Raw genomic sequence first — 27,862 nt, 5'->3', positions numbered from 1 at the left:
CATGACTATAGTGCGTCCAACGCCGGCTGCCATGCCTTGTCGAAACTAGAGGGGAGAGGGAGAGAAATAGACGAAATGCAAGCAAACCGCTTGCTCTTGTCATAAAATAACAACTTCACATCGACTTAAGCCCTTAAACTTTTACCTCTTATCTTTATTTAATTATTAAATAGACTTTAATTATTCACTAGATAATCTTGTAGTCTCAGATTTCTATAAAAAAAATAACTTTGTAATATAAAATCTATTGCCCTTATTTACAACTATGTAAGCTATCAACGTTTGGATTATCATTAAAATCATTCTTTTGTTACGAATTATTTAATTTGATATAATCACCATTAACGCTAGTTATATTTATTCAGCACGTATTTTATAATTACAACGAATGTATATGCTTTAATACATGCATAGTTCTACGAAAAAGCGATGACGATAGCGAATATCTAAGGCGAACAAGAGAAAAAAATAAGCCGACGAATGCAAGACCATGTTAACAGAGACGACGACTCAGATGAAAAGGAAGGCCGGTACATAACTGAGAAAAGTTTTTACAGTTTTCACCGATAATCTTACCATAGTGGAGAAAGTAAGCAATAGAAGAAGGTATCACGAGCTAGGAGGAGGAAAAAATCGTCGAACAGCGTGTTCGTTGAGGACTTAAGTATTCGGCACAGTCAATCGCGAAGAACGATGATTTTCCATACAAGCTATCGCCATCTGGACGCAGTTAAAATAACGTTAGTCGCAGTAAATCCTAGAAGCCTTCTTTCGTTTGATCATCGATGGCATTGTTGTTCGCAGCGACAACGTCTGCAATCAAATCTAATATTGTAGTGTATCGCAGATGACGTTTTCTGTATTGCACGCGCTGATAAATGAATTTAATCCATGGCTGCATACGATCAATGCTTTATTTTTTTCTCCTTCTCTATTGTTTTTGTTACGCGTAAGTGTTTCTTGCCTTTTGTTCTGCTTGCGGTCAAAATCTCTAGTCCATTGCGTATTTATCTGTCATTGCAGCAGGTAAAATAAATTTCGTTATTTTTATTTTTAAATCACGTTTAGTCTCAAGCTCGTTATTGATATTATCTTAATATTCATTAGAAGTAAGAATAAGTATCTGATGTTGCTCTGTTTCTTGTTTAATTTTGCGTTTTTGTGTCCGATTTCAGCCATTCAGAGGCTCATTTCAAAGTTAGCATACGCATGCAATATATTGGACTGAACCGAGCACCCAAAGAAGCATGGTATAGTAATGACCTCAATCTCTTAATGTTGTTGATAGAACATTGCACAGCCAACATAGTAGCATCAACCTCGCTGTTCCAATCAGAGCCCAGAATCCGTAAGTGCTTCATTATGATCTTGCCTCTAATTTGGATAGGACTGAACCAGTTCAGACTGACTACTACTAACAATAGTATTGTTAGTTTGTAACAATCGAGTACTGAGGTTTCTGAGATTAGGAAGGAGAGCAGAATGATTAACAGTCCACTTATTCAATATACTGTTAGAGTTTAAAATTCCGGTAAGCTGATTCCATGCATCCAGACCTGACTTCCAAGTATCCTCGTACGCAAGAGCGTCATCCACATAAGTGATTTCTTCGAGAATAGTAGTATCCCGCTGAAAGTCAGCTCATTAATCAATAACTAGTTCGGATGGTCTCATATAGAAGACAGGTGGTACCGTAGCTAATCATCGCAATAGTGCTAGTTGGCTTTATCAGGTACATTCTATCATAAAATCTACAGACAATTAGCATTATATGAATAGATGCGGCTTTGTCGGAAAAATTTTGTAATGTCCGTTAAACAACAATACGATAAAATCATTAACGAGTCAGGATGATGGTGATGTCCATTTGCCATTTAGACCCTGGATGCGAACAGTCGTTAAGAAAGTTACCACTAGCTACTACCTTGGTGGTATTGAAAATGCCTAATCTTTCTTTAACATAAGTTTTGAAAATAACGTCGTGACAAATGTAATGGTATAGAGCCGAGTCCACATTCAAATTCGGAATCTATTCCATATACTAAAGATCCTTATACGAAAGATATGCTTTCGTTATTCTCTGTCGTACGGGTCTGGACTCAGGTCAACATCACTAATCCATCGCCCATCGCTAGAGCCGGATGTTTCGCATTTACGGTAGCTCTCAGTACCAGATTCATTGCTTGCTTGCATTTGGTGCTTCCTTTTTCGCAGTGTACATTAACATTTTGCGCATGTTGGTTCTATTTAAATATTGAGCGAATAATGGCTATATCTAGCAAGTTCTGAAATTACGACATGTATTTCATCCATTTTTGTTGAAAATTTTCTACTTCAGTTTCTAAAATCGATTAATTTCCATAATTTCTAAGAGCGAGACTGATAAACATCGTACGATTTATGGCCGTATTGAGCGTAAAAGTCAGATCAAAATTTTTTTCGTCCTAGCTCCTCTGATATTTTTACAGGCATAACTTCATTATGATCTTCAAAGTCCTGTTACATTGTTGTACCTTGTATCGCTGGCATATTTAGTAAACTCGTGTATATTATATAACATCCTTCGCAAGATCAGACCAGAAATAGAATCGACGTCCTCGGACGAGATTCGTCTAGCGCCCTAAAAGTCCAGCGATGGTGGCATTGTCATATTAAGCTAAAGCTTTGGGCTTTCTCTCCAATGGCACGACCAGCTGTCAAATCTCGTTGTCTTTTAGCAGTATAGACAAGTCTCATTGAGAGAAAGTTTTACAAATTACTGCCCATAATCTTCGACGAGGGATGAGCACCGGGGTCGTTTCACGCTTCCTGCACTTCCACCAAGAACTATATTTATCTTTGATCTCCTTGGTCCAAATAATTGCAATGATAAATAGCTAATTATCTTCATACTTCAATGATAAGGCATCACGTACAACGTGGAAAGTTCCCTTGCTGTGCTCGTCATCAAAAGAATACGCATGAAGCCGGTATACTTACCTTTCTAATCGACTAGTCGGGTTCTTTATTTTAGGCAATTATTTCAGGAAACTGAAATCCGTAGTAATATTGAAACGATATCCCCCGATATACAGACAAAATTTCTTGATGGTGTCAACTACGCCCAAATATTCACGCTCAGATACTGAATAGTTGCACTTCGATTTACTACGTTGATTTGATAGACAAACTCAAGAAAATGTCCTTCGCTATCCATGAGATATGTCAATACGGCAACAATGCCGATGTCGCTTGTTTCTGTATAAAGAATTAAGTCTTAATTGAGTTTTGGTAGTTAAAGTGTCAAAGCTAAGGTTATGACATTTGATCTCACTATATGCGCTTTTCACGTCTAGAACAATTGTTCGTCAATTTTTCTTCGGATAAGACCGATTTTCCACTATGAAATGCGCACCATATATTAAAGATGTACGCTCCTTTTGTCAATTTTTCTTTTCTTTTAGAAAAATCCTGTATTCCATGTACATTGCAACACATGTACACGCTAATCTCTCCAATTCTCCAGTTTGGTTAATTTGGGGAAAACTCAAGTATTCTTTTGTTTACCATTACGCAGGCCTGATCTATAAAATAGGGAAGGGACTCGGTACATAGTTAGACGTAGTCTACGGCGTCTACGCGGACTTCGTAGCTAGACATCATTCCACATCGTTAATTAGACACTTATCGAGGGTTCAAAGGAGAAGGTAATTTTCTCCGTTTTTTCTGCTGACACTCCGATTTTCTTTTTTTTCTCAAATAGCCATTTTTGGAAAACTTGTATTTGCAAGTATTATATTTAAGCATTATTATAATTATTATTATTATTATATTTAAGTATTATATTTAAATATTCTTTGTATTAGTCTCATAAGAGAACCCGATATGATCCGATCGGCACTTACTAACTTCTGCATTTTATCATTGACGATCTTTGCTTCATCTGCGCCACGCTAGTTTTTATAAATTGTGAAGTGCGTCTTAAATTATGATTGAATGCATCGAAATTAGAAATGGTATATCCATGGCACTGTAAAGATGAGCATTGACATTATAAGTAAATGAGTTTTCATACTCAGCATTTGATATTACGCCAAGCTTAAGTCAAGTGTGCATATATATTTGATGTTAGGCAACTGTTGCAATATATATTTTTTATGAAAGATGGTAGATACACATCCGACTTACTTTTCTAAAATCGATGCAAAAGCGGTATTTATCCCTCCCTTAAGTACCATTACAACAGGGTTCAACCACCCGCTCTTCGAGGATTCAATCACGCGGCCTGTGGGAAGAAATGAAAAAAATAGTGTCTGAAACAAATATGTTAAGAACGAAGCTACAGAAAAATATAAAAGCAAGTGTGTTCGAAAGCTAAGGTGATACAGAATTGAGAAAAATTATCCCAATAACAAAATTTCTAACTATGATCTTAACACCGTACAGTAAAATATTTTCACTTTTTCTTTGTCAAAATCTAATATCTCAAGAACAAAAATAAATAGAAAAACCTTTCGAAAGGACTTTTAAAAGTTTAATTGAAGAGGGATAGAGAAAAAATATACAAATTGAAACCATTTGAATCTAGAATCTTCAAAATCAAGGTCAAATTTTTTAATTTTCTGATTTTTTACATTCACCGTGAAATAGAGGTTAAATACGACCATTTTTTCCTATATTTTAAAATGTATGTATATAGGTCAGACACGAGAATAAAAATCAATCTATATTACGTCTTAATGAAACTTCGAGAAAACTGTAAAGTGTAACAAGAGCAGTTTAGTATGTATAGTATTGCCGTTCTCAGGGCTCTGATATTGGGAGAGGGTTATAAGATCTTCGAATCGAAAGAATCGGCGGTACTAAGTTCGAATGTATGTGGATCTTCTAAAAAATTCATTATGTGATCATTGTAAATATTATATTTAATCAATACATCATCAGTACATTATGAAAAGTGTAGAAGAATCCAAGCTTTTTACCAACACAAGATAAATATATTGAGACAACATAATAAAGCGAATATTTAACAAATACAAATAATCTCATAATATTATAGAACACAAGAAAGTCAACTGATATTAAATTATATGAATTAATTCGCTGACTAATCAACTACGTTTAATTTGAACTGTAATCATCTCGTAAACAATATCACTTCAATAATAATTATTAAGTTATATACGTACTGAGGTACCTTAGACAACATCGTCCTCACTTACAATTCTTGGTGTTCTAGAATAAAAATGTCAAAAAATTATTCAGAGAGTTTTTTTGCAAGTTCAAACTTTTGTAGATATTTTAGAATTATTAAACAAATATCACTTGTTGACTCTATATATGAATTAAAAATAGTACTTACTGATTGAAGAACTTTTATATAGTGCCCGAAGTTTAATGGGCCTTAACTTTTTCATTCTATTTTGAATACGAGGGTTGTTTGAAAAGTCCGTGCAAAAAAAAAAACTGCTTGATTTTTTTTTAATAAATCTTTTTTATTTTTCAACATAGTCTCCTTTTAGGCTTATACACTTCATCCAATGCTGCTCTAGTTTGTTAATCCCTTTCAAATAATAGGATTTGTCCAAGTCCGTAAAATAGGCATTCGTTTCTGCAATCACCTCCACGTTTGAATAAAATCTTTTCTCCGCCAACCATTTTTTCATATTAGGGAACAAATAGTAGTCCGACGGAGCCAAATCTGGAGAATAGGGGTGATGTGAAACGAGTTGGAAACCTATCTCCATTAGTTTTGCGGCCACAACTGCTGAGGCGTGAGCTGGCGCATTGTCCTGGTGGAAGAGGACTTTTTTGTGGGCCAATCGTGGACGTTTCTCTAGCAACTCGGTTTTCAAACGATCCAATAACGATGAATAATGTTCGCCTGTAATGGTTTTACCCTTTTCCAGATAGTCGATGAAGTTTATTCTTTGCAAATCCCAAAAGACAGTCGCCATAACCTTCCCGGCCGAAGGAATTGTCTTCGCCTTTTTCGGAGCAGATTCCCCCTTGGTAACCCATTGTTTAGACTATTCTTTGATCTCAGGAGTGTAGTGATGTATCCCTGTTTCATCTACAGTGATGAAACGACGCTTAAAGTCTTGCGGATTTTGCTGGAACAGCTGCAAATCATTCTTGCAACACTTCACACGATCTCGTTTTTGGTCAATCGTGAGCAATCGTGGCACCCATCTAGCGGATAGCTTTTTCATGTCCAAATGTTGGTGCAAAATATTATGTACCCATTCGCTCGAGATGCCTACAGTACTAGCAATCTCACGCACCTTCACTCTTCTGTCAACCATCACCATATAATGGATTTTATCAATGATTTCTGAAATGGTAACCTCAACAGGACGTCCAGAACGTTCAGCGTCTTTTGTGCTCATATAGCCACTCCGAAAATTTTGAAACCACTTATAAACCATTCTAATCGAAGGTGCATAATCGCTATAATGTTTATCAGGCTTCTGTTTATTCTCCTGAGGCGTTTTGCCTTTGCAAAAGTAATGTTTAATCAATACACGAAATTCTTTTTCGTCCATTTTTTTACAACCACTTGATTTCTTTGATTGAAACAAATGTAAAATGCAAAATAAATGGCCGATCTGGCTGAAACTTAGTGTGTGCTTTTCCAAGATATGCCACTAACTAAAAATAACCTTGATACGCACTATTAGCGCCATATCATATCTCATTATATCTCTCTGACTTTGCACGAACTTTTCAAACGACCCTCGTATGTAGAGGTGAAAATGTTGGATTAGATAAATATAATACTCGAGTGGTAACATCAATTAGTCTGTTTTGTCTGCTGTCTTGACGTGCTTGTGAAATCATATTATTCCTATACTTACGATGCCACGATTCATTTGCATCCTCAGTAAAATATGCGACTGGTAATGGTAATTTTTTGGTTATTCCACATCCATGAATTCGCATTTTATGCATTGTAAGATACATACGAGCCCATGGATACGTTTCATAGTCAATTCTGTAAATTTTATGGCAAAACTCTTGTAGTCTCGAGAAATACAACATTAGCTTACTTTTAAAAGCTGATAAAATTCGACTAATTCTCTTTACTAGCCGAAGACTTAAGCCAAGAGCGAGGGTAAGTTTTACATGCTGTTTCAAACGCCTTCATGCTAGGTTACCAGTATTTGTAGTTCCGTGACCTTGAAGTTCTTGATTAACGCTCTCTCCAAATTTCTTAAAAAGTTGTTCTTATAAGAATTTGCTGATTTTTATATTCCGCTAAACTCCTCCCCTTGCGTGCTCCGTGCGGCAATCCCCCGCAACAACTGTAATGTAATGTGAGCAAATTCGCTAAAAATGAATTAGGTTATTTAAAATAATTAAAGAAATTAGGTTATTAAAATTAAATTAATTATTAATTTGAAATAACTAAGAATTTCGGTTATTTAAAATAATCAGTTATGATGTTTCTCCCAATGACTTTAAGACAAAAAATTATATTAGAGGTCACGTATTATGATCTAAGTACAATTCGTCGATGCAAAAACAACATCATTTTACACGAAAGATTGCGAATCTGAATGCTAAATGTACAAAAATTTTTTTTCAGATAAATCTGTCTGTTATTCATGGTATCAAGGTCATAATTAGGATTTTTTATAGTCCATTTTGCAAGCTCTTAACAGCAATCTTCACCTTACGCACCAAACGACACATGTAGTTGTTGACCGTCTTTTGCTGCTTATTTTCTAAGGTTTCTAGAAGCTCGTTGATAGCATCAGATAGACTCTTCATTCTGCCTGTGCATTTGCTCGTTTGATTACTTCTAGCTTTGAATAGTACTAGGCCGAGTGATCAACCACTGTAGCACTGCGGTCGCGGAATGACGATGCTAAGGAGTCGATTTGTTCACTTCCACTATGCACCATTACTAGGGTATCCCTCTCTTGCACTGTAAACGGTAATTGTGAAAATGAACGAAAGGACGAAGATTCTAAATTATATTTATAAATTATATAGGTCTAGGTTCACTTAATATGGCGGAAACTAATTTATCAGAACTTAAGTAAATCATCGTCTGATGTGGCTGTCTCAAGTATCAGTCACAGTCATGGATGGCTTTCAGGGCATGAGAAGTGTTATGAAGCGCTAGAAAAAGAGTGAAAAAGAAATAATAAAAAGGGAAAGGGTTTTATTTTACATCTATTTTGAATGCTTCACGTGAAGTGTGTGGTGATCAGAACTTCTCGAACTTGCGTAGATTTTGACTAGGAAGTTCGTTTTCATTTTCACATTTGATCCTTGTTGGCATGGTTTGATATTTTATTGCTTGGCAGGTTAATGGTGACGAGGCCTCCTTTACGCGCGCTCGATTCTGCGCACTTGCCTGAGGCTTGGGTTTAGCTTTGGAGAGGTAAATGAGAAAGTAGGCTAGGGATATCCAGATAGCCGCGAGTATGTAGACGCTCCAGCCGTAGATACGGTAAAGGGTATAACCGTGTATGACGGCATTTATTACTGTTTCAACGGATTGTATAATCATGAATATTGTGTTGAGGCCCGATGCTATGGTGCCGAACTTCGTGAAGCCGTTCCAAAATTTAGTGTAGGTTGAAATGGCTATCTGTTTTATTATGTCTAGGTCCAATCAATTTTTGAGTTATGCTGTGTCTGCTGATACTAGTACTTTTTCCAACAAAGCTGATATATTGAGAAATTAGAATGATGGTGTAGTCGCTCAAGATCTTCGAGAGAATAAATTTCGCTGTTGATAAGTCCTTGGAGATCGTGGTAGTGCCAAGTGAGTTTTCTTATTGGCCAGATAATTTTTGGAGTATTAATTAGCGGTGGAGTATTTAATGGTGTGTATCACATACCGTTGAACTTGTAGGCTGACAGAAAGATGCGATTACAGTTCCATGCCGTGTTACTTGTTAAAATGCTTGATTTTAGTTTGAAGAAAAGTGGCTCGTTATTGCAACTCACGGGTAACTCGTGGCAGCAACTTGGAACGCTTCGGAAACGGCAATCTTGCTTCCGAAGATTCCAGGAAGATACTTTCTGGCATTGAATTACGTATGTGATCTCGCCAATAGCCACGGCAATGTAACTGGGTAGTCTTGTGATATTGAGCGAAAATTTGTCTGTTGCGTTGGTAGCTAGCGATAGAAAACTCTTTAAAAATCTGTTTTTCTAACTCGCATTAGTGCTTGACTATGTTACTATAGACTGTGTCAAATTGATTATTTGTATGTCTTGCAAAGTGGCTGAGTTTAGTGTTGAAATAGGCTGTCAGCAAGATTTTCTTAACGTCCAGAAGCTGGAAATGATCGTCCAAGTTCCGTTTCGTCGATGGAGAGTTTTGAGTGTTCAGTAGTTATGAAATGATATCCGTATAGATTGAAGGTTTCTCCTGTTGATAACTGTATGTTGCCAGTTGAATTGGCAAAATATATGTCGGGAATATTGATGATATTATCATGCATCTTGACACCTTCTTCTTGATATAGGGCTTTGTAACTGTAGTAATGTCACGTTGGCGCCGGGGTTATTATTCAGAATGAGTAAGCTTTCTCGTTGGTGAAATAATGTCCATTCAGAGTAGGTACACTGTGTGTTGGTCGAGAGATATATCATATCCTTTTCCCTATGTACGCTTGCGTAGAACTCTTGCACAGTTATCGTTAGTTCCACATAGACATTTACGGTATATTACTAATGCCCGTTGATTAAGTAACTACCTCCAAAACACTTTCCTTTATCTGAAAGGAAGCTCAGAATATTGACTGTTACCTGTGTTGTAGTGTTAACCTTGATTCCTGAGACGGGGGTCTCTCCGAATCTTAGCTCTCCTTACCAAGCTAAGTCAAAGCATTCATCGAAAGATAATATTTTGATTGAGTTTGCGACTCCTACGCTTACGTCAGAGTTATGTAGAAATATACTGCATAGGCGAGCTATTCGTTTTTGGAAAATTTTGCATTGGCGGACAAATACTTTTTCATACTCGACTATCTGTAGGAGTTGGATGTAAACAGAAGTTTGGACGGGTTTTAGGTCTTGAAGGTTACAAGATCCAACGTTTACGAGGGAGACCATTGTCACGTTCGATTAGCCAAGACCACATGAGAAAGCTTACAGTGCGTCGGTGATGACAATTAGTGTGGTTTGCCATTGGTATTAGCATTCTTCAGCTTAATTATCTACGGAGAATGACATAGATACCGTTACCGAATATAATTTTAATTTGAATTCAACTTGTATTTTCGTTAAGAATTATACATTTTACCTGAGGTTAATTTTTGTTTTTCGCATGGTACCTTTACAATGTTTCACTAAAATTTTTATTATTATTACAATTTGTTTCGCTTGTGTCGTTTAGGTAACTTGCTTCCTGACTTACGGTCACATTTGAATCGCTTATTTCTATTTGATCCGCAACTGACGTGCTTAAGTCATCTAAAACTACGGAACTAATCTCACTACATCGTAAGCGAGTTAGTCTCGGCTTATCTGGATGAACTACACTGCCCGTCAATCACTTTTGCCATGCTTACCTCAAAATTAGGCAAACTTGAAAGTTTTGTATCTCGGTCGGATATCATCGTATCACAAAAAACCGCAGGGCATTTTAAAGGTAATTGCAAAAGCTTCCATTTAAGACGTGCAGAGACTTAAAAATGAAAATATGTGTTTTTTTTTAAATATTTATTAAAATATTTATAATATTTAAAATATTTAAAATATTTATAAAATATTTTTTTTTTACGCTTAGTTTTAGTTTTTTTGTGATTTACTACGTCCCTAGACATTTTAAAACGAAGCGTAAAAAAAATGTTAAATTCCTTTATTTTTTTAATGCGCTAAAAAACCGAAAAAAAATTTTTTCTCTATTTCTTTATTTTAACTTTATTTTCGTATTCTTGGGCACAAAATGAAACTTTTTTCTCCTTGGCATTTTTTTCCAAAACGTACGCAAGTCAAAGTAATTGAGGATTGAAAAAAAAAGGTTATTTTTTTACAAAAAACGCCGTAACTCGGTTAAAAAACATCGGATAGAACCCCGTGGGGGGGCTAATTTTAAAGGGAAAGATATTACCCTCCCAACTCCTCCGGTCGATTTGCCCTCCACCGCCTGGTTCTAAATTGGCATTGATTGAAGTCGAGGTTAAAAAAATTGAAATTTTTTTAATCAGTTTTTTTACTGTAAAAAACACATATTTTCATTTTTAAGTCTCTGCACGTCTTAAATGGAAGCTTTTGCAATTACCTTTAAAATGCCCTGCAGTTTTTTGTGATACGATGATTTCCGACCGAGATACAAAACTTTCAAGTTTGCCTAATTTTGAGGTAAGCATGGCAAAAGTGATTGACGGGCAGTGTACGTATGTGCTGTTTCTATAAGTTATTTTGACATTTTTTCCGTCGTTCGGTAGTTCTAAAATTTTGAACGGGTCGTAATACTGCGGTTGCAATCTTTCTTTGCGAGGTTCTGCGAGTAGCATCACGTGATGGAAGTCTATTTTCTTGTTGAAGTGCAAGTGCTTCTAGGTCGAGGGCTTAATTATAGTAATGACATACACTAAATTGTCTTTGGCTAGCAAGAAATTATCTTAAGTTTCTATTATATTCCGAGTGCGGCGAGGGGCGTTTAACTCACTATGGCCAAACTCGTACTCTACTTCTGAATTAATATCGTCTGAGCTGTCGTGGTGGTTGGTATCGCTACCAGAGTGTAAACCCCGAGAATTATAGGTTTCTTGATTATTCGTTTCATTGTCTTCAGGTGTGGTATTGTCTTGCTTCTTGGGATATTCTTGCAGTTTTCTCTTTCTACGTCGAGGTTGGGCCTAGTAAGAGGCTGATTAACGTTGATATGAATAACTAGGTTTATATTAGTTCCGGAAGTCGATGTCGGGGAGAAGTTCTGGAACGTGATTGTGGGTATTGTGGATGTATTATTTCTCTAGGGGAGTGGGAGTTTGATCTGTTTTCTTATCAGCGTCTATAGAAGCTTTAAGTGCTTGTAAAATTTTGTGTCGTTCGTCCGACGGAAGTCGGTAGGTACTTTTTTCAATTGCACGTCTGTCAAAATACAAGCAAAATTAATCCTATCGTCGAAATTTAGGTTGAACAATTTTTCATCTTTGTTGCTTTGTGTCAACCATTTTATTTTGTTCTTTTTAGATTTCTTATATATGTTTTTTAGAGCTTTACATATATGTCCTTGGTTATCTAATCTCGTACGTTTTGTAGTTTGGAGATCATTGGTCGACGACATCATACGTTTGTTGTGTCTTCTAATGGGCATTACTTCCTTCACATTTATTGGTGGGTTACGTGAAAGGGTATCTGTTACGTAGTTTGTTTTTCCTGGGCTGTAGCAAACTTCAAAGTCGTATTCTAGTAGTTTATAGTATCAATGTTTAAGTCTAGCATTGGGTGTTTTGAGATTATGTTGCCTGATGAGATCAGTGATCTGTTATGATGGTGAATACTCGAAAAGATAATAACGGAATTGTTCGATGTAATACTATCAATAGAAGTTCTTTTTCAATCGTAGTATAATTGGTTTCGGGTTTAGTTAAGATTCTAGAGGCATAGCAAACAGGGAGATATTTGTCGTCAATTTTTTGTCCTAGGTCATCACGAAGAATCGTTTGTTGAAATTGGGATGTATAAGTATCGGCTCAGTGGTTAGGCCAGTTTTTAGGGTTGGATTTCAAACCCATCTTTTTAAGCATTTGCCAGATAAAAGACGTATTCTTCTTCGTAAGTTCGATCTGAGGCTTGACTATCTTTGAGAAACCAAGGATGAATCGACGGTAATAGCTGGAAAGACCAATGAACTCTTGTATATTTTTGGAAATTCTTGGTGTCAGAAATTACTTGACGGCGCAAATCTTTGTAGGTTCGGGAGGGTCCGGTTTTATGCCGTTTGGAATTAAAACGTGGCCCAAGTATTTGGCTTCATTTCTATATAGTCTACATTTTTTAGGGTTAAATTATAATCCTCCATCAATAAAAAGTTCTATTACTTGCAGGTATTTCTCTTCGTGTTCGTCAATATTCATAGCAAAAATATGCAGATCATCGACATAGGCCAGGACTCTTTTTCCTTGTATGTCTCTAAGTACATTACACAGGACCACAAAATGCAACCTAAAAAAGGCAAAGAAACTACTTCCATAGCTTTAAGTTTTTGGATATGCTGAATCCGAATCTGATCTCCGTTTGATTCCAGCACGTCAGGTTCAAGGTCATTTGAAGGTCAAATTTTTATTTTACGATCAATCTAATTTTTGACTTTAGCTTCGGAAAGAGCGGTCAATTTATAGTCATATAAGCTGGTATACTTTTTTCAAAATGATACTTGAAGGTCATATGCAGGTCGAATTCTGAGAATACAGTATAGGTAAAAAAGACGAAACTATCCATGCTTTACCATATTTACATATTTCATATATTGTAACGGAGAATCTCGGCTAGGCCGATTTCGTCCGTTTGGCTTTTGCAAATGTCCGTGCGCCGCACCAAGCTGAGTATGTACGTGCGGTACACACACTCATGCTTGGTTTTTGTTTACGAGGTGCTGAACACAGGCTGAGCTGACGACTGGAGCGATGGAGATGGCTCAGAAGAAAGGAGAGAAAGAGAGAGAGAGAGAGAGAGAGCGCTCGAATCACGGATCGCCGCGGAAAATTCGGGAGATTCTCTGCAAGGCAGTAAGCAGAGAAAGTCGCGCGCGCGGATCAAACGGTTTTCTGAAGTTGGCCCCGCGACATCGTCGACGTTTTGTTCGTTTTCGGAGACACGTCCGGTGCGCGGACGAGTACTTAAGTGTGAGGCTGGGTCGCGCCGTGTCCCGAAGGATAACCGGCACCAGTGCGTGTGGGTAACCGGCAAGGTGCACGGGTGCGCGCGCGCGAGCGCGAGCAGTTTTGATATGCTGCAGTACCAAGCGTCGGAGAGGCGATCAAGACGACGACAACAACAATTAACGAGCGAGTTTCGGATTAAGGCAGTAACATTGTGAAGCGAACGAGAGGTCGAGAAGGAGGAAAGTAGCGACGACAACAAACATCAGCGAGACGGTCGGCGGGGAGTACACCAGTGATGTCATACTGCAGAACGCTCTAGCCGTCAGAGAGGCTGAAGGTCGAGGTCGGTGCCATGTTTTTCTCTTGATTCTCTCTCTCTCTTGCATATTTGGACGCCAACTTATGGGTAGTAGCACGGCAGACCTGCTGGCTACCCCGTTGATAGTTTAACGACAAAAAGTTTTTTGTCAGGCATTAATTGTAATAACCTATTGTTGACGATTAAAGGATTAGCGTGTTAATCCGCTGTTGTATTTATTCGCCGCTGTATCACTCCTCATCCCGATTTCGAATCTGTGCGTGTAACGTGTTTATGCTCGACACGTTATTCAAACGTGGGAACGTCTTTTGTTTCCCGAATCTCCGAAGAAATAATTTGTGCTGACGGCCGTGAGTAACCCAGACGGGAACGATCGCTAATTCTCCGTTACAATATTTTAACGAACTAGGAGGATTGGAAAAAGCATTGGCACAAGTGCATTATATCCGAGGGGGATTACTTTGAAGGAGATAAAATAAAAATTGATGAATAAATAAATATTTTTTGAGAAAAATAAAAATTCACCTTACTTTTTGATCACACCTCGTATATGGAAAAACAATGGAAGACGAAAGAAAACGAAAAGATGTCAAACTGATCAATCAATAGGGTGGTAGATATGGCGCTGAAGCTCGAATTGCCCAACCAAATTTCCATAGTAGTTCCATCTTTCATGAAAATTTAGCTGCTATTCAATTATCGTGGACAACTATCAGTATTAAAAAACCTATATACATCGGTCTATGTGTATTAGATCTTTCAAAAACATTAGTCTATGACTTTCATTATGGTTACATGAAGCAACGAATTGGTGAAAAATGTAAATTACTTTATACTGATACTGACAGCCTCATTTATGAAATTCAAGATGTCGATATGTATGAGATCATGAAAGTAGACATTGATAAATTTGACACATCGGACTATCCTGCTGATAATCAATTTGGAATGCCTCTAGCTAACAAAAAAGTTCTTGGTGTTATGAAGGATGAGTGTAATGCTGCTATTATGAGGGAGTACATTGGGTTACGAAGTAAACTATACAGTATTGAAATAATAAATAAGGATCCCTTGAAAAAGGCAAAAGGAGTGAAAAAACATACAGTAAAAAATACAATAACTCACTCAGATTATGGTGTTTAAACGAAATAGAAATTATTAAACGTACTCAATGTAATATTCGATCTAAATTACATCACTATTAACAGAGAGAGAGGAAAAGACAGCACTAAGCCCTCATGATGATAAACGATGTATTTTTGATAATAATCCGGACACACTTCCATGGGGGCATTATAAAACTCTCGAAATTGCTGGAATGAAAGAAAGAGTTGAACAGCTACGAAGAAAGAGGTATAGAGAAGAAGTCGAAGTGATAGAACAAAATAGTAATATGAAAAGATTCAGATTTGAAGAAAATAATTCTAGAGGGCAGCACTAGCGAAAGAATTCTACTCCTTCGACAGTTACTAGATGGCGCTGAAGACTAGTAATGGAGAGGGAAAAACAATGGATGTCTGAGTCTACAGAGTGGGAGAATGGTTTTAGATGAAGAATCATGAGAGAGGGGAGACTGAAAGAGAGGGAAGCGGCGACAGCGGCTTGAGCTTTAAGAGTGGGGATGCCACTTATAAAACTAAGAGCTCACTCTTGTTCGAAATAGTTGCTCAGCTCTCACTCAAGCAACAGTCTTACCTCTGATACGTCTTCCACTAACTATTGAAACAAGTAAGATATTTAAATAATTTTAGTTTATTAATACCTTAGTAATAAATAAATAAATAATTAATTCTTTGATTTTTTATTTTACAAAATGGATTTCTCAGCAATAAATAAAATTTCCAAGACGACTTTCCTTCCTCGGAAGGCGATGTCCCAACTAACATCGAACTCATTATATCAAGTTACTAAAGTTAGATCATTAACAACGAAATATGGATTTAGCGATGTTATTACAATTGACGACGAATTTGATGGGTTCCTGCCTAAAAGGGTTAACATAGTACTCGAAAAAGATGAAGAAATGTTGAACAACCTACATCAGACTAGTGAGAAGGATGAGTTATTTATTTACCATATTGTCGGTTCAAACTTCGAATTTAAACATAATTGTATTTTCAACGAATAGTAATTAAATGTATTATAATATTAATGTAAATAGCTACACTATGAATAATAAAAAAAAAATATCTCTAATTAAATAGTCTTTTTTCCTTTATTTAACTATCCTCTTATTTCCTTTTGTGGAGAGGTAAAAAAAAGGTTTCTTAATGTAACCCTTTCCATTGAATTTTATCTCAATGTAAAGGTGACTTATGAGCGTTGATTCGAAAGGAAGTACCTCACAGGTGAGAGCGAAAGTTGGGGCTCTCACTATTCCTATAATTAACCTTAAGTTCCGATAGAGGGCAGTCATTCGAGTTCTAATATATTTATAAGAAGAATGCATAGTTTGCTTTACCATCATTCAGTGAGAAGAAATAGCTATAGCAAGACTATCCTCTTGTGGTTCATCATGGCGCCTATTAGAAGAAACAAGAAGAGCATTCGCGCTTCGAAGTATGTATAGTTCTCAGATAATATTTAAATTCATCATCTTCCTATTGAAGACAAAGACTCGAGAAAAGGAGTGTGGGAGCAGCTTGCATGAGATCGAGAACGCTTCCAACGTCGATTATGCAACTAAGTAGTATAATATCGCGAGCACTATTTAAAAAACGTATAATAATGATAAATCATATTCTTGAACCTATACTAAAAAATCATTGTATAGTATATACACTTAACAAACTAAAAATCTAAGTGGAGGTGGAAGAAGCAGCAAGTGGAGGTGGTAGAAGTAGCAAGTGGAGGGAGGCGGCCGTGCCGGCTAGAAAAAGTGTAGGTGGGGTAAAGGTCTTAAGAGAGAGAGAGAAGAGCTCGGAAAACGTCATTCTGTTAAAAGAATCATTACCAGTAGTATCCACTTCCTTCTCCACTATTCTCAAGTCTTCGATAGCAAAATGGACTTAGAAATGTTAAATAAAATAGCTATGAAGCCCTTTGATCCACTACCGGAGAAAAATCATTATGAACTTGAAGAAAATCATTGTTATTTAGTAACAAACTTTAAGGAAGAAGATAACAATCGAATCATTCTCGAGCTCGATTGTGAATTCCAACTTATTTTACCAGATCGAATTTCAAGAGCCATCATGAAACATTATGATCTTTATATATTACTTTCAGATCATGTACAAAAATATTTTTTGCAGATTGCATATCATAGCGCTGGTAGATTTCAATTTATTATTTAATGTAACATCAATGTATCTTTATTTCAATAAAGTATGTACAATAAATTTATTATAAAATATATTGTGGAGAGGTAAATGAGTCACAGGTGTTTCTACTAAAGCAGGTTTCGACTTGATCTAATGGACTCACAAGTGATGATGCTCAAATGGAAGTACCTCACAGGTGAGAGCGAAGGTTGGGGGTCTTACCATTAAAATAAAACAAAAATTATTTATTATTATTGTGATATTTATTTGAATAAAATTTACTTTACATAAACGTCTTTATTCTTTCATATGTATAAAGTCCTATCTATCCATGAATTGTGCGAATTGTCGAATCCCAACCATTTAACGTATACTTGATTACCACGTTTCCTTAAAACTTTTTCAATGAGATATACATCAGGATACATAGCTTTCTGTAGTTCTTGCTCGTAAAAACCTCCAACAATTGGATTGCCTTTATAATCTCTTGAATGATAAGTGATAGGCTTTGTCTTCGCAACTCGTTGAATAGTAAAAATCTCAGTAGACCTGTTAGGAGTGTATCCTTTTTCGAAAACGTGTTTAGACTTGCTCACACGTACTTTATCGCCTACTTGAAATTTAGGGCTCTTAACGAAAAGACGTCGGTCGTAAGAGAATCGTCTCAACACCTGCATTTCATTATCTTTAGTTACGTCTTTTGGCTTCATATCTATCGTACGATGTTTTCGATTATTGTAAGATTTCAATAAATCAGCTAGAATGTTGATCCATTTGTAATTTCCTTGAAGACTGAATTTTTTCCACATGACATTTTTTAGCGTGCGATTGAAACGTTCACAAATAGTCGCCTTAAGATTGCTATAGGTTGAATATAGATTTATTTTATACTTTGTCATTAGTCTTTAAAAATTTGAATTGTAGAATTCTTTGCCATAATCCACATGTAGATTTCTAGGAGTGCGTCCTTTTTTTAATATAGACTTCATTGCATAAGCAACATCTACACCAGTTTTTTGTTTCACAGGAACTGCCCAAGCGTACTTTGAAAATATATCAATGACAGTTAATAGATATCGAAAGCCTTTGTTCTCTCTCGAGTAGCCTTGCATCTCTACAAGATCAGCTTGCCATGTCTCATCTATTCCGCGTACATAAACTTTTCTACGGGGATAGTTTCGACGTGCTGGTTTATGTAACTCATCCACCACTCTTTGATGTTTCATTTTAAAGTTTTTTTTAAAATGTCAAACGGTCCGATAGTTTTTAAAATGTCAAACGGTCCAATAGTTTTTTCTTTCTCTTTATGATTACTATTATTATCTTTTTCTAACTGAGTAATAACTACTCGATGCTTTACTAATTCTAATCTTATTGTATCCAATGATTTTGAGAGATCATTTATCATACTCGTAAGCGTAGTAACGTTAGCTTAACTAGTTTTTCGCAGCTTTCGTAAGTTTACAGCATCGTTACTCTCCTGAGGATCGGCTATATAACAAATTCTTTTGTCATTCGCGTCGTATTGTCCGTCTTCAGTGATATTATACCCTATACCAGGAGGACCTCTATTATCCTCCTTTTTTTTATTCAATATACGTCCAAACACATCAACACTCATTTTATTACTGAGTAATATTTAGGATTATCTTAATATACATAGCCAGCTTCACGTAATTCTTCAATAATTGAATGAATTTCATTAACATGACTAGAATTACCGGCGGTTTGTTCGGCAATAAGCAATCTCAATCGATCAACGAGCTCGTTTGGATCATTCCAATATACATAATCAAATAACGTTCCTTTTCTAGCTATTTTATGGTTAGGAAAAAGACCTCTTCCATCAATAGTCGATTTTCGCTTCTTAGCGCTACTGTTCAAAGATAAATTTGGTCCAATATACTTTTTGAATTTATTTACATGCTTATTGCGATATTCTCCATTTGTTTCGTATCTCTTTCAATGAGCGTTAGTGATTTCGAGAATTTTTATATAATTTTCAATATCCAATGAACTGATTAATTTAGAATCAGGTTCTTTACGAAAGATAAGTTCCATTAAACCAAGCGTCTTGCTGTATGCTTTATCATTCACAGTCACGTTATCGTTTTGGAAGGAAATTGGAGAATTGCCTATGACATATGTATTTTCATGTAAGCGAACACCAAATGTCTTGTCTAAATTACTTTTCTGCTGAGGTTCATGCAATAGTCGAACATAGTTTCCTATAATCGAATCATCCAATAGCTGTTGCCTCTGTTCTGTAGTTACATTTGAACTACTTTTGTTCAAATTTATAGCAGTTGTATCAAGTGATGATTCATCATGATCATCATCATTATCATCAATAGAAATAGCAGACTCAAATGTAGTATCAAGCGGTTGTAATGTAGAATTTAATTCATTAGCAGTACTATTGAAATATCTAGATTTGTAGGGAGTGTCAGTTGCTACTTCTGACTTGAAAACATTATCGAACTCGATTTTCTTTTTCTTTTTCGTTGGCTGTTCAGCAGTAGTAGCGTTACTTTTATCAGTAGTTGCCTCTACGAGTTTCTTCAATGGATCAACTATAGGTTTAAAAGTTTCATGCAATGTCTTTTCTAAATCAGCTTTACCGCGTTTTATTAGTTGATACTTGCGTCTTATGGTATCACGAGCCATGGATAATTGCTCGAGCACCTTCTTTTCTCTTTCAAAGTCAACCATGTTTACGCTTCTAATTTCTGAAGTTAAATAATCTTGATCCACTCACTCATCTATATTTATAGCAAAAGAATCAAATCCCTTTCTATATCGTCCATGATTTATTGGTCTGTCTCTATCGATAACCAAAAACCCATGATTATCGTCTCTCCAACATTTTAAACAAATTGCTTTAAACTTCTCAAAAGACATATCTGAGTTAACATGATCATTGTAAATGTGCTTAATATTCACGCCATCTTGTCGAAACAAAACAAGTAAATTCACATTATCTCGAATGAGATGCTTCGGAATGCGAGCGTACGATTGACAGAGATAGAAACTATCTACTTTTTTATGTCTACCCATACAGATGAATGCTCTTACGTTATCTTGCTTCTCAGTGGCTATATCGTCAAAAATCATGATAGAATTTGGTCATGTTTTATCTGGTGAAACAACTGTCTCATGCTCGCTGAAAGCATGATACTCTATATCATTAATAGGCTCTAATAAATCTTTCAAAACTGTATATTTAGGCTGATTAAGGGATTTTGAGTAGACATATACGTTTTCAAATCTAAGACCATTAGGATGAGTGATTAATGTTAATAAACAATTAGTTTTTCCACAATTACTAGGTCCGCAGAAAATAGCACGGATACTATTAGGCAATAGTTCACCATGTCTTTTTTCTTGTTTTTCCGTCTCCACCACTCTATCGAAATTAATGACTTGAAGCTTAAGAGGTTGTTCTTTGAAATCCATGTTGTTTACTCATCATTGACATCTCAATGAATGAGTTGTTAGGTATAAAAAGTCTGCTTATATATCTTTTATTTTTTTTGTATTATTTTGTTTATATTTTCGTTTATTTTTGTTTATATTTTCGGTTTGCTTCACGCAAACGACGTTGAACTTGTAGGTAGTACTGCTTATTGATTGTTTGACCTTGTGGCAAGAATTCATAATGCACTATGCCATTAAAATCGAAGAACACAGTGAGCATAACCTTCACATTCGACCGCACTTGTCGAGCCTTTTTCGGTCTTGGCGATCCAGAATGCCTCCACTGGGACGATTGAGCCTTAGTTTCGACATCATATCCGTAAACCCATGTTTCGTCACCTGTTATAACACGTTTTAGTAGTTCTGCATCATTATTGACTTCATTTAGCGACTCCTGAACAACTTCCATTCGCCGCTGTTTTTGTTCGAAATTCAACAATTTTGGAACGAATTTTGCTGCCACACGTTTCATACCCAAAACATTCGAAAAAATTTGATGGCATGAGCCAACTGATATGCCAACATCATCAGCGACTTCTCTGATTGTGATTCGGCGATCGTTCATAACCATTTCTTTCACTTTTTTCACGTTTTCATCGGTTGTTGATGCGCTTGGGCGTCCGGGTCGTTCGTCATCTTCAACGTTTTCGTGGCCATCTTGGAAACGCTTATACCACTCATAAATCCTTGCTTTACTTATAGCAGACTCACTATATGCCTTTGTTAACATTTGACAAACTTTACTAAACTTTATTTCATTTTTTACGCAAAATTTAATACAAATTCTTTGATCCATTTTTTTTCACAAATGAAAATCGCCGAGCTCGAAAAACACGTCTAACGTTAGCGGCTGCCACTTAAAAAGTAAGCAATGAATATTGCTGAAAATTTTATCATACTTCAGGGGCATGTGTACCAACATAATAAAAAAAATTTTATACAAGCGGATTCTCCAAACCCGCGAAATTTAAAAATTCTCGTTACTTTTTGAACACACCTCGTATATCGTTTAGCCTGAAACCAAATAATAATACTTTACGTAAAGTCATTCAGTGCAGTCAAAAAATACATTTTGAACCAGAAGATTCTATTGGAACAATTTTAGGCTTCACTAGACGTACGCTCGTTGAAAACAAAACACATAGTTCTGACTTACCCGTCACTATTCTCAAAGTCAACGCTTTACGTGTAGAGTGTAATATTACTACAGGCTCTTACATAAACGATCGCAAAGTACATACTATACATGAATTTTTCCCAGCAGTTCCACCTGGATATAAGATTATAGAAGTTCCCTCTCAAGTCATTTACCTTCCAGTCGCTGTGAGGAGCATTCATCATTTTCAAATTCGTATAGTTGATCAAGACGGAATCCTAGTTAACTTTCGAGGAGAAGTCATCACAGTGCGAGTACATATAAAGACCATATCTTAGTAATGGGTATCATTTACAATATAAAGTCCGGTCGAGGCTATATTAAGAGACAAAAATGTCAATCAACAATCAGTCAACAGCGAGCTATCAGACCGCTCACGCCTCAGAACAGTCAATTCCTGAAAAGCTTGAGACTGAAAGTCGTCGAAAATCGTGGAAGAAAATATTGTGCATATTAGTGTGCTGTATAAAACAACAACAGCAATATGGAGGGAATTCTAGACATTCATTCAGGTGTCGCTTTCGATGAGTCTATAGCTCATTCTGAAGTTCATATGCATCAGCCTTATTCATTATCATATTTCAATAATAGTGATGAAATCCATATAGCAATTCAACATCAAGATTTATCTCTGCTTCCATCACGCAGTATGATTCATATTTGTGGTCGGTTGACCAAGCCGGACGATACTACGCCAGTGGAGAACACTTTATTAGTCAACAACGCCCTCTGTCATTTCTTCGAGGAAATACGATATGAAATAAATGCTATTAAAATTGATAAAGTGAAAAATGTAGGCTTAACGAGCCTCATGAAAAATTGGCTTTCACTCAATCCATGTCAAAACTCTATCGCTGAAAATGCCGGATGGAATGGTGATAACAATGAAGTTTTAATATGTAACGCTCAAGGTTTTTTTGATGTGACTATCCCTCTCAGTATGTTGCTAGGCTTTGCTGAAGATTATCGGAAAATTGTAGTCAATGTCAAGCATGAACTTATTCTCTCAAGATCAAAAGATGATTTGAATGCTATTTTAAGTATTCCAGTAAGGAATCCTGATGCTTCAGAAAAATCAAAAATTACTTTAACTTAGGTTGAATGGTTGATGCCATATGTGATGGTCACAGACAAAGAAAAAATCAAATTACTCAATCAGATTGGACGAAATCGTGCAATTACTATGAGTTATCGTACTTGGGAAATGTATGAGTATCCAAAATTACCTCGTACATCAAAGCATGTTGGGAGTGTTAAGACTTCCAATCAATTGGAAAAGCCTCGCTTTGTTATTTTAGCTGTTCAAACTAAACGTAAAAGTTCAGCAAGTGTTAATTCTAGTAATTTTGATCATTGTAATATTAGTAATGTGAAGCTATTCCTCAATTCACAATGCTATCCGTATGGAAATCTCAATTTAAATATCAATTAAAATCAGTTTGCTGTTCTCTACGATATGTATACTAATTTTCAAAACGCTTACTATGGTAAAGAAAACGAGCCGTTACTCAATAAAAAGGATTTCATTAATAAAGTCCCGTTAATAGTTATAGACTGTGTGACAGGGCTGATAGCGATGTTCGCTAACAATGTGTGCGGCACTCTCCTCGCACGGATGTAGCGGCCGAGCGTGGCTATGGTTGACATGGCATTCACGCGCTCGTGTCGTTGCAGGGCCTGGAGAGGGGAGAGCGCGACTGGCGGAGAAGACGGTGCGAGAAGAAGCGAGAGCGCGAAGAGCGTGAGAGAGAGAGAGAGAGGAAGAAGAATAGGCGAGAACGCGGAAAGCGCGGCTCGCGCGGCGAGAATCATGAGAGCGGGAGAGAAATTGAGGACAGTTGGAGAGTGACCGTACGCTAAAGAGGTCACGGCGCGAGAAAAGTCCGAGACGACGCGCCAGGAGGGAGGAACCCCAGGACGAGAAGTCTTCGCGTGGTAGATCTCCGGCTGCTGTTCGAGCAGCCCTTCAGCGACCATCATCAGGCGATCGAGAAGCCGATCCCGGCCGCTAGCTGCCAACCAGCCGCCGCCGGTGATCCAGCGAGCCCCGCTGCCAGCCGGACTGCGATTTCGCCGTCGTCGGCTTTCCACCAGCGAGCCGCGGGAGGAGCCGACCGGTGGGTTTGTTCCCTTATTGTTTTGCGGATCTCTCTCTCACGTACCAGCTCTCGCCCGGTACAACGCCGCGAATTGAGTTGTCGCGATTATTAGTTGAGCGAATCCGCTCCTAATCATTGTATATTTGTCGCGTATAATAGTTGAGCGATCTCGCTCCTAATCGCCGTTTGTTGTCGCGTTTGGGGATTGAGCGAGCGCGCTCACCATTTCGTTTGTAAGAAACCGTAGCTGTAACTTTTATTGGCGTAAATAAAAGGGATCGCCTCTTTGTACTTATTTCGATTCTGTCAGTTCACCTTTCCCGTCATCGCGGTAGGTTTGCTCCTGTGGAAGTCAGCGCCGGCTTCCTTCACCGGAAAAGGACCCTTAAATAACTCGCAGGGGGCATAGCAGTGGCGCACTTCGCTATGTTCCGAGGATAAATCCCCCCCTTTGCAACTGCTCCAAACAAAATGAAACATTAAAAAGCGCTCCAGTCAATGTTCGCCTAGAATTTGAAACTCGGACCGATTTTCCTGAAGATACTGCAGCCTACTGCTTAATATTACATGATCGTATTGTACAATATAATCCAATTAGTGGTGATGTTAAAAAATTAGTTTAAAATTAACAAGACATTATATGATCAATGTACACAATGCTTTTCAATAAAAAAATAAAATTATATATATATATACATATACACTATATATTGTTACAATTTAATACAAACTACCTATAATCATAGAGAGAGAGAGAGAGAGAGAACAGCATCCACACTAAACGGCGTACGCACCTAGCAAGCTAGAGACGCTACCCCCTCTCCGAGGGCCCAAACTTAGCCAGCATAAGCTTACTATGCTCCCTACTATAGAAGGAGAATGAGAGAAACCATCATATAGCTTACTAAATACCTTATCAACTTCTACAGCATCCTACCTTACCAACCTATGTAGGTGAATGTTGGTGGGTGAGTGGGTGAGGGTAGGTTGACGGGTGTGGATGGGTGGGAGAGTGTGGGTGGGTGTAGTAGGTGGATGGGTGGTTGAGGAAGGCACTCTGTCAGAGGGCCCACTGGCAGATCTAATCAGTGGTGATGTGAAGATCTTCATGATGTGAAGGTCTCTCTCTCTCTCTCTCCCTCTCTCTCTATCTCTCTACCATTAGTTCTCTCACTCTCTCACTTCTTTCTCTCTAATTAAAAAAATTAAGCATTTTATTTATTTTAATTTATTTTATTCAAAATTTATATTAATTATTACAAAACAATATTATTTTATTTTATTTTGTCTTCTTTCTTCTTATACGTTCCTACTACCTTGAGGGGGCGAGTCGGCTTTCTCGTTGTCGGTTCAGCCGGAATCATGATTATTCTACGCCGAATAGCCTCACTACTCTTGATTTGCGGCTTCTTCGGCACAGTTCTCTGTAAAATATTAAAAATATTAATTAATTTTGTTTAAAATAAACGCATGAAATATATAAATTTTATAATAAATATATTTTATATATTTATTATAAAATTTATTATAAAATATAGTTTTCTTACTTTAGTAGACAAATCAATTGCCTCATCATGAGGTAAAATGTCGAGCGAAGGCATCGATAATGTTGCAGACGCAGACGTAGATGACGCAGACGTAGACGATGCTGACGTAAACGACGATGACAGCGTCTCCAATACTGAAGATGCTGCAGATGAGGGCGACGCTGATGACGCTGATTCTGCTGGAACTAATCTTTTTTTTATTTTGGCCGCTAATTCATCCTGCACCGTCTTGGCCAGCTCAGCTTTTCTCTTGCGCTCCAATCGTGAGAATTCTTGTTTTTTCCTCATTATTTCTGCGCGCTTCTGGCGACATAGCTGCGCTCTCACTCGCTCTTCTACGGTTTTCTCAATCTGATAGACCAATTGTTGTGCGACCAGTCTTTCAGTCATTGATTCTTTGATCCACTGAAAAATGAAAAATCTGTATAAGTACATGTATATTAAATAATAATATTAATATACTTACTTCACGAACAATCGCTATAATTTGGGTAAGTTGGGCAATATGTTGTGCGTTGCCTGCACACCTAAGCAACTGAAAATAAATAAATAAATAAATATTTAAATATTGAATATTAAATAATATAAAAAAAGACCTTACTGCGTTTAAAATAACAATGAGCAGCCGATACAGCAGCTCGCGTGGGATATCATTAGTACTCTATAAATTATAAATAAAAATTATTAAAATTATATACATAAATTATTTTTATTTTTAAAATGTTTACTTACGGTTTCTATAAGCTGACAAACACTAACTATATTTTCCATTTTTCTTTTTCACCAACAAAAATTTGTTCACAAATAAATAGAAAAAACTAATTTCACAATGTGCTGTGACCAACTCAAAGTTTCCCTTGAGACTGACCGTTGAAAATTCTACCGAACGCCCGTAATATTAACAGGTAATATTTTTTCTAGAATATGAGTAAAAGATAAAGAGGATGGGTAGTAAAACATAGCTGCTCTCTTTTTCTCTTTTCCAGAAAGTAGTGGAGAAGCTTCATCACCCTCAAACTAGTTGTGATCTACATTTGTGATAAACATTGTTAACTTAAGATAAGAGGGTAGGTAGTAAGCATAGCTGCGTAGGAGAGAGAGAGAGAAAGAGAGAGAGCGCACGTTTACTACTACTATAGTAGCGCATCCCCATCAGACCAGAACTATAGACAGCATGCGCTCCCCTCCTCCTCCACGCACTGTGGTCCACGCTGAGTCAGAGCGTAGGAGAGAGAGAGAGAAAGAAAGAGAGAGCATACGTTTACTACTATAGTAGCGCATCCCCATCAGGCCAGAACTATAGACAGCATGCGCTCCCCTCCTCCTCCGCACGCTCGGGCCATATACCAAATGTATGCGTGTGTAGCTAATATACACAATATGCATCCTCTAAGGTACATGTGGCATTGGCTCTAGTGGTAGAACGCTAGCCTGCCAACCCAGAGGACTCCAGTTCGATTCTCCGGTCTGTCTCTTCATTTTTTTCAAAAAATCTTCGCTATTTTCTATTCGTTTCATTCTCAAGTAAATTGTTAATAATATATATTTATAATTTAAAAAAAAAAAAATAAACATTTAAATTTAATTAGACTGAAAGCACTAGGTATAGGGTCCCTAGGGACTAGGAGCCCTAGAAGCCTTCCTCAAAAAATTATAAACAATTATTAACATTAATAATAATTAACTTGGAAGGGTTAGGCCAGAGAATCAAAGGGTTAAACGAGCGACCCCCACGAATATTGTTAATAATAATTATTATTAACATGAAAGGGTTAAGCCAGGGGCCAAAGGGTTACAGACCCCCCGCAGATGTGCTGGAACATACATTGCTATACTACTGGAGTCCAGCGCTGTCACCGTCAGGCCCTCGAGGGCCCGGCGAGTGACGCACCTACCGGCCTCTCCCAGCCTCCAGCCGCCGGGGCCAAACCAACGGCTTCGGAATCCAGATCGGAGGCTGCGACGCACCGGGGCCCGCGGACGTGCGGGGTAAACCTGGTGATCAACGTGGACGGTAGCAATGGGGGTCAAGCAACAGGGCCCATCCATATAAATCTGGTGGTAGGATCCACGGGTGAGGACCACAACGGTCGAAAGACCGTTGTGGTCCGCCCCGAACCGGAGGGACGGGTTGCCACTGACCCCCAGAGAGCGAGGCCGCCCACGGGGCACCCTCTTCCGCGCTCAGTGGGAGAGGTGCAACGTGTGCCACTACCCCGGGGT

At 37.4% G+C, this 27,862-nt stretch overlaps 1 protein-coding gene across 1 annotated transcript in view; it reads left to right on the top strand.

Annotated features, from left to right (window-relative positions):
• LOC131675042 (glutamate receptor ionotropic, kainate 2-like) overlaps window positions 1-27,862 on the top strand; it is a 2,022,482-nt gene that overhangs the window by 702,207 nt on the left and 1,292,413 nt on the right. The gene's annotated exons all lie outside the window — the stretch shown is intronic.

This window comes from Phymastichus coffea, unplaced genomic scaffold (assembly GCF_024137745.1).
Source record: "Phymastichus coffea isolate CEN01 unplaced genomic scaffold, Cenicafe_Pcof_1.1 PCOF00015, whole genome shotgun sequence".
Classification (NCBI taxonomy): Eukaryota; Metazoa; Arthropoda; class Insecta; order Hymenoptera; family Eulophidae; genus Phymastichus; species Phymastichus coffea.
Note: the sequence above shows the minus strand (reverse complement) of the source record. Positions and strands in the feature narration are given on the sequence as shown.